Source organism: Furipterus horrens, unplaced genomic scaffold (assembly GCF_987537825.1).
Source record: "Furipterus horrens unplaced genomic scaffold, mFurHor1.1.pri manual_scaffold_10, whole genome shotgun sequence".
Taxonomy (NCBI): Eukaryota; Metazoa; Chordata; class Mammalia; order Chiroptera; family Furipteridae; genus Furipterus; species Furipterus horrens.
In genome coordinates, this window is record NW_028327180.1 from 90,371,533 (window position 1) to 90,380,291 (window position 8,759).

The 8,759-nt window shown below is 48.2% G+C and overlaps 1 long non-coding RNA gene across 1 annotated transcript in view; it reads right to left on the bottom strand.

The window, feature by feature from the left end:
• LOC150000961 (uncharacterized) overlaps positions 1 to 8,525 on the bottom strand; it is an 87,658-nt gene extending 79,133 nt beyond the window's left edge. Inside the window, exon 1 of the long non-coding RNA XR_016513378.1 lies at positions 8,367 to 8,525. This is a non-coding gene — a long non-coding RNA (uncharacterized LOC150000961). The remainder of the gene's footprint in view (positions 1 to 8,366) is intronic.
• Between the last annotated feature and the right edge of the window lie 234 nt (positions 8,526 to 8,759).

Here is an 8,759-nt window from a genome sequence, read left to right on the forward strand (position 1 = left end):
TATTGTAGATTTCTGTATGACATTCGTGAAATCTGAGACAGTCACTGGCCAGTCATCCCAAGTTTGGGACACGCAATGATTTTTAAGAGGCACACGGAACCCACACTGAATAAAATAGAATCATTATTAATAAAGTTGGTCCTACTCCAACCTCTTTAATTCTCCCAATTACATTGTCGATGGTTCTCAGAATGAACTGCCCCATGGGATCGTCTGAGGAGCTTTAAGAAACTACCAGGCTAAAGCCCCGCCTCAGAGACTCCAATTTAGATTGAATCAACCTCATTCCATTGCTTCCTGCAAAGGACTGGGTGACCTTGGTCAAGTGCAGATTCCAATTTCACAGGTCTGGGTGGGGTTTGGTGTCCTGTGATTCATCAGGTGATGCTACGCTGCCAGCTGGGGGACCTCACTTTGAGCCCCTGCAGTGGAGGGTGCAGCCAAGGTTGGAAACCACTGCTTTAGGGAGACAGTTTCAGTTTGGTGTTTACTAATCTGTTTGTAGGACTGAAAAAATGATCAATTAGAATGAGTCATATCTGCACACGCAACACAAATCAAACAGCAAACCATGACCCGCCTTCCTTTTTAATTCCCAAATGCCAGAGCCCTTCTCATCTATAGAATCAAATACTATCAGCCTCTCAGAGGGGGCCATTCACAAACAGGCATGGACGTACAGATGTGCAGATCCTTAAAAAACCCACAAATGATAGCATTCTAATCACACCACACAGAACTTTGCTTTTTTCACCTAACATATCCTGGGGATTGTTTCATAACTGTTCACACCATTGCCTCATTTTTAAATTATAGTAGAGTATATATAACATTTACTACTTTAATCATTAAGTGTAGAGTTCAGTGGCATTGTTAGGCACAGTCACGTCGCACATCCGTGGCTGCCGTTCAGCTCCAGAACGTCCCAAGCTGAGAGACTGCCCACCCACGAAATGGAGCAGTTAACACCGAGTCTCCTTACAGACAAAGCAAGGACCCCAGCTGCCGGCAGACAGCAGGAGGTCTGGCTAGAGTTTACACCTGGTGCTCTGTGATCACTGTATTTAATTTCAGTTATTCTTTATGATACATACTCATTTCCCACTTAAAAGTAGTTTCCTTTTTAAACAAATCCAATTTCTACTGAAACACCGATGCAAGGTAGGTATTAGTGAAGACTGTTTCTGGCTGCGCCACAAGATCTGAAAGTTACATACCATAAAGGACTAAAGGTAGGACACTCTGCCTGTCCCCTTTCTGAGCCCAGCTGACCTTCATTGCTACACCCTGGGTGGTGAAAATGGCCTTTCCTTGGGGCTTCATGACTTGTAACCAAAGGCAGCCTTTTCTCTAAGTCAGACCACGCAGCGTCCCCACCGCTGTCATCACGAGCACAATGACAACCAAGAATGAAGGCCCCAGTCCCTCATGGGATTTTGTGTCCCTGATAGAGACAGGGAACCCAACCCCAGGCACTTTCTAGGGGATGATATTAGAGATCATCCTTCAAGAAAATGTACCTTCCATGTGGTGGGGGTCTGGCTTGAGAACAGTCAGAAGGACCAGCATTCCTCTCATAGGAGAGGATGCAGAACGGACCTTGGCTGAAAGCACGGGGTGCATGTGCTGTGCAGCCCAGGATGCAGAGAGCTTGGGACTGGGAGCCCACAGACCCTGGGCTCACCACCAACCGGCTCTGTGCCCTGTAGCACGTCATTCACCTTTCCAAGGATCAGGGATTTTGTCATCTGCGAAAATGCGGAGGTCACCATCTGGCGAAGACTGAACGGAGTAGTATGGGGAGGTACTCAGCGCTGTGCCTGGCCTATTGTTAGTGCTCCATACATGGAAATCATAGTCCTGGACTCTTCACGGACCGAGAATGAGAGAGGAGATGGACGTGAGCAAAAAGTGGGGTCCAGGGACACTCAGATGGCCACTGCCCAGCAAGCTTCCACCTGTGACTTAAAGAGTGTGTGACAGGCCTTCCAGTGTGAGCCAGGACAGGAGAAACGGCATTATTAGATGGAAGGGAAATGACATGCTCTGCTTTGAAACAGAGTCCAGACGAACTCAAATCATAGCTAGGCAGAGAAATGCTCTACTGAGAAGCTGATGAAAGAAAATATGTCCCCAAATGTAAGAATTCCAATGACCCAATGACACTTACCCCTCTGCTTTCTCGTTTGTTCTTAAGGAAAAAAAAAAGCAAACGAAATTATCCAGAAAGTGAATCTGCAATAGACATACTTCTCTTAGAAGCTAACACTGACCCAGTGAATGCCATCTGAGCCTCTCCTACGTACTGGGGAACAGTGACACCAAGAGAGAGAAGACACTTGCACTCACGGGCACACATCCTCAAGGTCCCCTCCAAGCCCCTGACTCCATGGCCCACTCAACTTGCCCACATACAACCCCTGATTTTCTCTGAGTGTCTAGGCAAGGCAGAGCACCTGGCGATTCTTCTGCCATGCAGAGGAAGAGGAAGTAGGTGGTTTTATTCTCACAGGTAAACACTGGTATTTGTTTGGAAGATGTCTGAATTGTTATGCAACAAACAAGATTTACACTTATCGGTGTCCTCCTGTGATGGGGAGAGCAGAGCGAGCAGAAGGGAATGCTGGGCAATGGCAGAGGCATTGGCCGGAGCTGCTCTGGCCATCGATTGGAAGGCTGGCACACGCGGAGCAGGGCAGTCAGACGGGGCCTGGAGAAATGCCCTCCCCACGAGCTGCGAAAGCAGACTATGCACAAGAGACAGAATGCGTGATCTTGCTGTAGCAAAGGAAGGATTTAACATCAAGCCATTGGCCAGTTCACTGTGCTGTTGCAGGGAAGGGACTTTTGATGTGGAAAGAACTGGATTCAAATCCCAATCCCATAACCTACTTAATGGGTGCTTAACCTTACTGACCTTAGTCTCAATCTGTCAAGTGATGATCAGAGTCCCTATGTCATCAGATTGGTGGGAGAATTAAGTAAAATGCTGCACATAAGGGTCAATGCAGAAGTGTTATCAATAAATACAAGCAGAGCTTAACAAAATGAATGCTACTGTGAAAAAGAAATTATTTGTGCAAGATCACAGGCATTAAAGGGTGTGGCATTCACAATTTAACTAGATTTCTGACTTTTCTGCCTTCCTTGCTGGGAACACACTACATACATGCCCCCTGTGAGGGACGGACCTTTCTTGATACACAGCCACCATGCAGACCGAGATTTTGTCTGCTTTTGTTAGTGACAGAACTCACAGGCCAGCCCTCAGGCTAATATGTCAATTACTGAATTATCTCACAGTGCTGAAAATGTGCTTTATGATCTGTGATCAAATCGGCCTGCTCTGAGACCAGGCTGGAAAGAGAACAAGGAAGGAAAGGAAAATTGGAAAATCGCAAAAGGTTTCCTGTTGCAAAGGGTAAAGATTGGACTGAGGACGCCTTGGAGAGACAAAACTCCATCCTCTTGCTTACCTACCGTGTTACTGTGAAACTGAAGGGCTACAAGGGGTGGGGGTGGGGGGAAGCCAAGCTGAGGAGTTAAGGAACTCAACCGTGTCTGGATAAAATGGGGTGGACGGAAAACAAACAGGCTCCCCCGCCCACGGCAGGGAAACTGGGTGAGGCAGGTTTGTCCACAACCCCTGGTGGGCTGGCCCAGCTGGACGGGTTTTTCCACAGCTAATCAGTAATGTGTTATCAAACCATCTCAAACAGTGTGATTCAGGCAGGAGGAGTCTGGGGCAGTTGCCCACAGAGGTGAAGACCACGCTGTGCCACTTTTCAGCGGCGTGACCAGGCCAAGTCTGCGGCCTCCCAAATGCCATTTTCCTCGTCCCGAAAACAGGAAGGACAATCCTGGAACTTCCTGGCGTGTGTTGTTATATTAGGATTACATGAACTCATTAAATAAACTCGCACGTAGCCAGTACTCAATAAAAGGAAGTTGTTAATTATTAATTACTGTCATTATTTGACAGGCATATCAGAGTCGTGCAGACTCAGAGCAGGTGGCAGTGGGATGACTGCTTTTCAGGGACATGATGGTCTTTCATCACGGGCTGGAATCTTGGCAGAATCAAGTGCCCACTTGGGTGGGGGGAATGAGCCCAGAAAAATAACTCCAATATCCCACTAGGTACTACAGTCTCAAGACTGCAAGAGCTGGGCTCTGACTTTGAGCAGCTCAGGACAGACCTCTGGACAATTCCTTCTGGTCTTTTATCCCAACATTGATGCTCACTTCAGACTTTATTATCAGCAGATCAAAGCCAGCATAGGACAATGCTATCACAGAGCTGGTGGAAGTCCCAGGACCAGTCAGGGCAGGGCTCTGGCTGGGGGAACAGTAGCACCATTGATTACTTTTAATCAGCAAACTTCACACCTTCGGGGCAGTGTGCTTGCCTGTCCACAGACAGAATCCTGAATAGAGGAGAAAGTTCTGGCTGATTTGGTGCTATCCTAGAGATACAAATCATTGTCAACAAGACACTTTACTCTGCAGCCTAAAGATGTCAGGAGGCCACTAAGGACATTTGGGAACATGCATGGAGAGAAAGTAACTTGGGTCTTGGAGTATCAGCTCCCATCAGTTTGTGTTTACTTGAGAAGTTATTGAGGATGTAAGACATAGAAGAAAGAAGGCTCTGGATGAACAAAACTGGAAGTTCAAGTTCAAATCTCGAGTCTAACTGTGTGATCTGACTTTTCTTTCATTTCTGCATTGATAGGATGGCAGCGAGAAGCCCTCACTCACAGAAGGGCTGAGGGAACTGGAGCAGGGGCAGCAAACACTTGAGAGAACGTAACACACCAAGCACTGTGTCAGCACTTTATATAGTCACTCACATAATGCTCACAACAGCACGAGGAGAAAAGTTTAAGATAGTCCTATTTACAGATGGGAATATTAAACAGAGTGGTTAAGAAACTTGTCCAAGGTCACACAGCTAGCAACTGACAGAGCCAGGTCTTCTGAACCATGAGCCCATGCCCTTCACCATTGTGATGAACTGCCTCTTGCAGGTGAGATAACGAGGAAAATGCTTCTACCAGTGCTGAGTGTGAAGAAGTAGTTAGTAAGTGTTGACTACCATTGTTATACCATTAGTTCTTAGCATAGCATATAGTATCTGCAAGATCTACACATTTTAAGACTTTAAAACACTTCAGGTTCAGGCAAGTATCCAATGTATGCTCTGGGCTATTCATATTCCTTTTTGGCCAGATGCACAATTTTGCTTGCTTTATGAATATATTTGTCATTTTCTTCAAAAAGCACTTGGAGAAAAGAAGTCAATCAGCATGCATTACAACTGGGTTTCCTCCCTCACTGCCTGAACACCTTGGACCTTCCTTATTTCCAAAAGCAGAGATAGCATGAACATTAAACAAGATTATCCAAGAAGTCCTCTTAGCACTTAGTAAGTTCTCAATAAAAGTCCACGGTCAATATTGATAGACATTATCCTTGGCATGGCCCAAGGAATTTTCAAGAGGGTTTCTGAGAAGCACGGCCAGAATTCAAGCCCACAATTACTTAATGTAATTCTATTTCCATAATACAACTTCGTCTATGAGTCCCCTCCTCCCCCAGAACATCCTCAGGACTCTGTGGCTTGGCTCCTGATTCAAAATATATTTCTTTCAAAAGCGCCATTAAAAAAAAATATCTAGACTAGCACAGGGGACTGGAACAGATAAGGAGTGCCTTAAAGGGAAAAAAAAAAAAAAAAAAAGAATCACAGAATAACCTGAGGATAAGATATAAAAATCAGATGTCTCTTAAATCAAACAGGGCCAGGCTGATGCCAGGAGGGCTCCACACACATTACAGTAAAGAACACAGACGTGCAAGAAGGGACCCATAAAACCACCAGCTTGTAAAATACTGCCAAATGCTGCGTGCTGGCCGGGGAAGAACCATCGCCAGGCTGGATTTCAACGCTCCTTGCTGCAAAGCGAATGAGCTGAGAGTTGATTAAAGTGTCTTAAGTTGATACTTGAGGTAGGCAGCTCCCTGGGAAAAGGACTCCTGCAGAGAAGTCTCTTCTTCTCATAGATTTCTTTTGAATTGGTGGGTTTTCTCCAAGGGAAATTCTCAAAACAAACACACCTCTCTGTGTATTCTCTGCTCCCCATAGCTTGCAGGTCCTGCTGCTTGGGAGCCAGAGATAAATTGCTCTGGTTTCCACGTCACTGTCACACCGAGTACAGACATGCCTCAAAGCTACTGTGGATTCAGGTCCAGACCAACACAATAAAGCAAGTATCACAATCAAGTGAGTTATAATCTTTTTGTTGGTGGAGGGTCTTGCCTTCACTTGGTAAAAAACACAACATCTGTGAAGCGCAATAAAACGACGTATGCCTGTGTTCCGCAAAGGGCCGGTATCTCACGTGCCTCGCTGCCTCGAAGGCTTTAGAGGGCAGCTGTTGCCAATCCATTTGACTGAGAATAAAGGTGAGCTGTGGGAGAACAAAGGGACCTGACTCTAGTGGGAAAGTATGGGAGAGCCCACAGAAACATTTTGGACTCTTATTCTAAAATGAATGACACCCAAACCAGCAACAAAAGATGTGAGCAAAGCCTGCTGGGAATTTGAACGGAGGCTTGCTAAAGTAGGGCTGAAAGGGCGCACTCTGAGCTTCCTGAGGTCGTATTGGCATGGCAAGTACCCCAGGCACAGCTAAGATCCAGACCAGGTTTGCTGCCCTGAAGAACAGGCCAGGGTGAGTCCCAGGCAGCAGAGACAGCCTTAGCTCACACACCCTGCTACTTCCTAGGAAACTAAGTCCATCTGATGCCATTTAGCCCTTTTCCCTGCATTACTCCAAGAATGAAGTCACTTGCCCTTTGAGCACCTGAAAACCCAGGTGCTCTTCAGTTTCTAGAACAAGATGTTTGCCTTCCTAAGGGAGATTGAGTGGTGGTGTTGGATGAGAGGAGGAAAACTGGTGGTCATGATCTCTCCTGATCCCTTTTATCACTCACCAAACACTAACTGAGCCCCAGCTATTACTGGGAAATCTGCTAAAACCTGGGGACCCAGGGGTGTCCAGCAGGCAGAGGACATGGAAGGTCCCTACCCTCATGGAACTTATCAACAAGAAGACAGAACAACCGATTGTCAACAGCATTATGAAAATAACGCTGTGAGGGAATGTAATGGGGGTGGTAGTGGTGGTGGTGGGGTCCACGTTAGATTCTGTGGTTTGGAACCCCTCTTGAACAAGCAACATTTGAGCTGCAACCTGACTGAAGTCAGGTAGCTAAATACAGGAAGAGCCCAGGGGACGGTGTTCCAAGCAGAGGGAAGACCAGGCACACAGGTCCCAAGGACGAAAAGAACAGAGGCAGCCGTGCTGCTGGCTCAGCCTGAACTGAGGCGAGGTTGGGGAGAGGCCTGAGGCGAGGTTGGGGAGAGGCCTGGGAGGCCATTTTGGGGGTTCGGTTTAATTCACCATGGCCACAGTGCCCTGGCCCAGAATCTGGCTCTCAAACAACATTCCCTTTCCCCTCCCATGACGGTGTGTATTCTTAATGGCACAGACCACGCGGATAACATATTGCTGACAGCGGGCTTTCGACAGCCTCCAAATCCACAAGAAGGAGTCACGGAAGCCTGAGAAGTAGACACCAAGGTCTAAATCGGTGCCTGAACATGGCAACAGGAGCCATTGGCTAAGCTGACCTCCCGGAGCCTGGGCATCCTCATCCGTAATTACACACACATGACCAGCACCTGCCTCATGCGCTCACAAGATATACAGTCTTTCACCCTCACGCTTTGCAAATCATAAGCTTTCAATAACCTCTCACCATTACGATTTTCACGAGCCAACATCGTCAAAAGCCCAACTCTGCATTCACCCTCTCTCTTCCTCACACACACCGCTTCTTTCAATATCCCGCATAAAGTTTTGTGAGCTTTTGGAAACAGGCCCCGAAATAGCACAGGTGATGAAATGCTTGGATATTACGGGCTCTGCACGCAGGTAATTCATTCCACGCAATAGGCAGCGGAGGCCGAGGCTGCCCGCTCCTTAGTGACGGGAAGACGCCAAGGCCACGTAGAGGGATCACCATCGCCACGCACAGCTGCCCTTGTAACTCAGTCAACTGCACACAGGGCCCCCCAGCGTGAGGCGAGAGCTCCCCAAATAAACAGAGGAATGAGGTTCCCCGGAAGCCTGTTGCTGCTGGTGGCTGGTGGTGGACCCAGGATCCTGAGGACGAGACCAGGGGCAGCGCCAGAGGCTCCCATCGAAGTTGCACCCCGGCTCCTGGCCAGCAAGCAATGACAAGAGCTCAGGAAAAAAAGACCACCCTCTAGCCTCAGCATCAAGCAGGACGCTTACCTCCTCCTTGGTGCAGACTCCGAAGATCTGCCGGAGGAGTCAACACTCCTTGGGCGTCTTCATTCTGGTGGGGACACTAGGGAGGGAGGCTGGGCTGCCACCACCTCCAGTTACCCCATCAAAGGGGAGGGACAGCCAGTGCCAGAGTTTCCCTCTCCTCCGTGGCCTGAGCCACCAGCCCCAGACGCTTCTAGAGCCCAGCCTTCAATGGGACACACCTGCTCAAAACGCCTCCGCCCCATTTCCTCCTCTCCTGGCCTGCTTAGCCCTGCCCCGCCCAAGACTTTGGGCTCCTCCTCCTCTTCCTCCTGAGGCTCCGTGGCAGGGCTGCCTAACCGGCTCTGGGGCTCTGGAGCCCCAGCTCTGCCGAGGGAGGCTGCTGCGCTGTTAGCT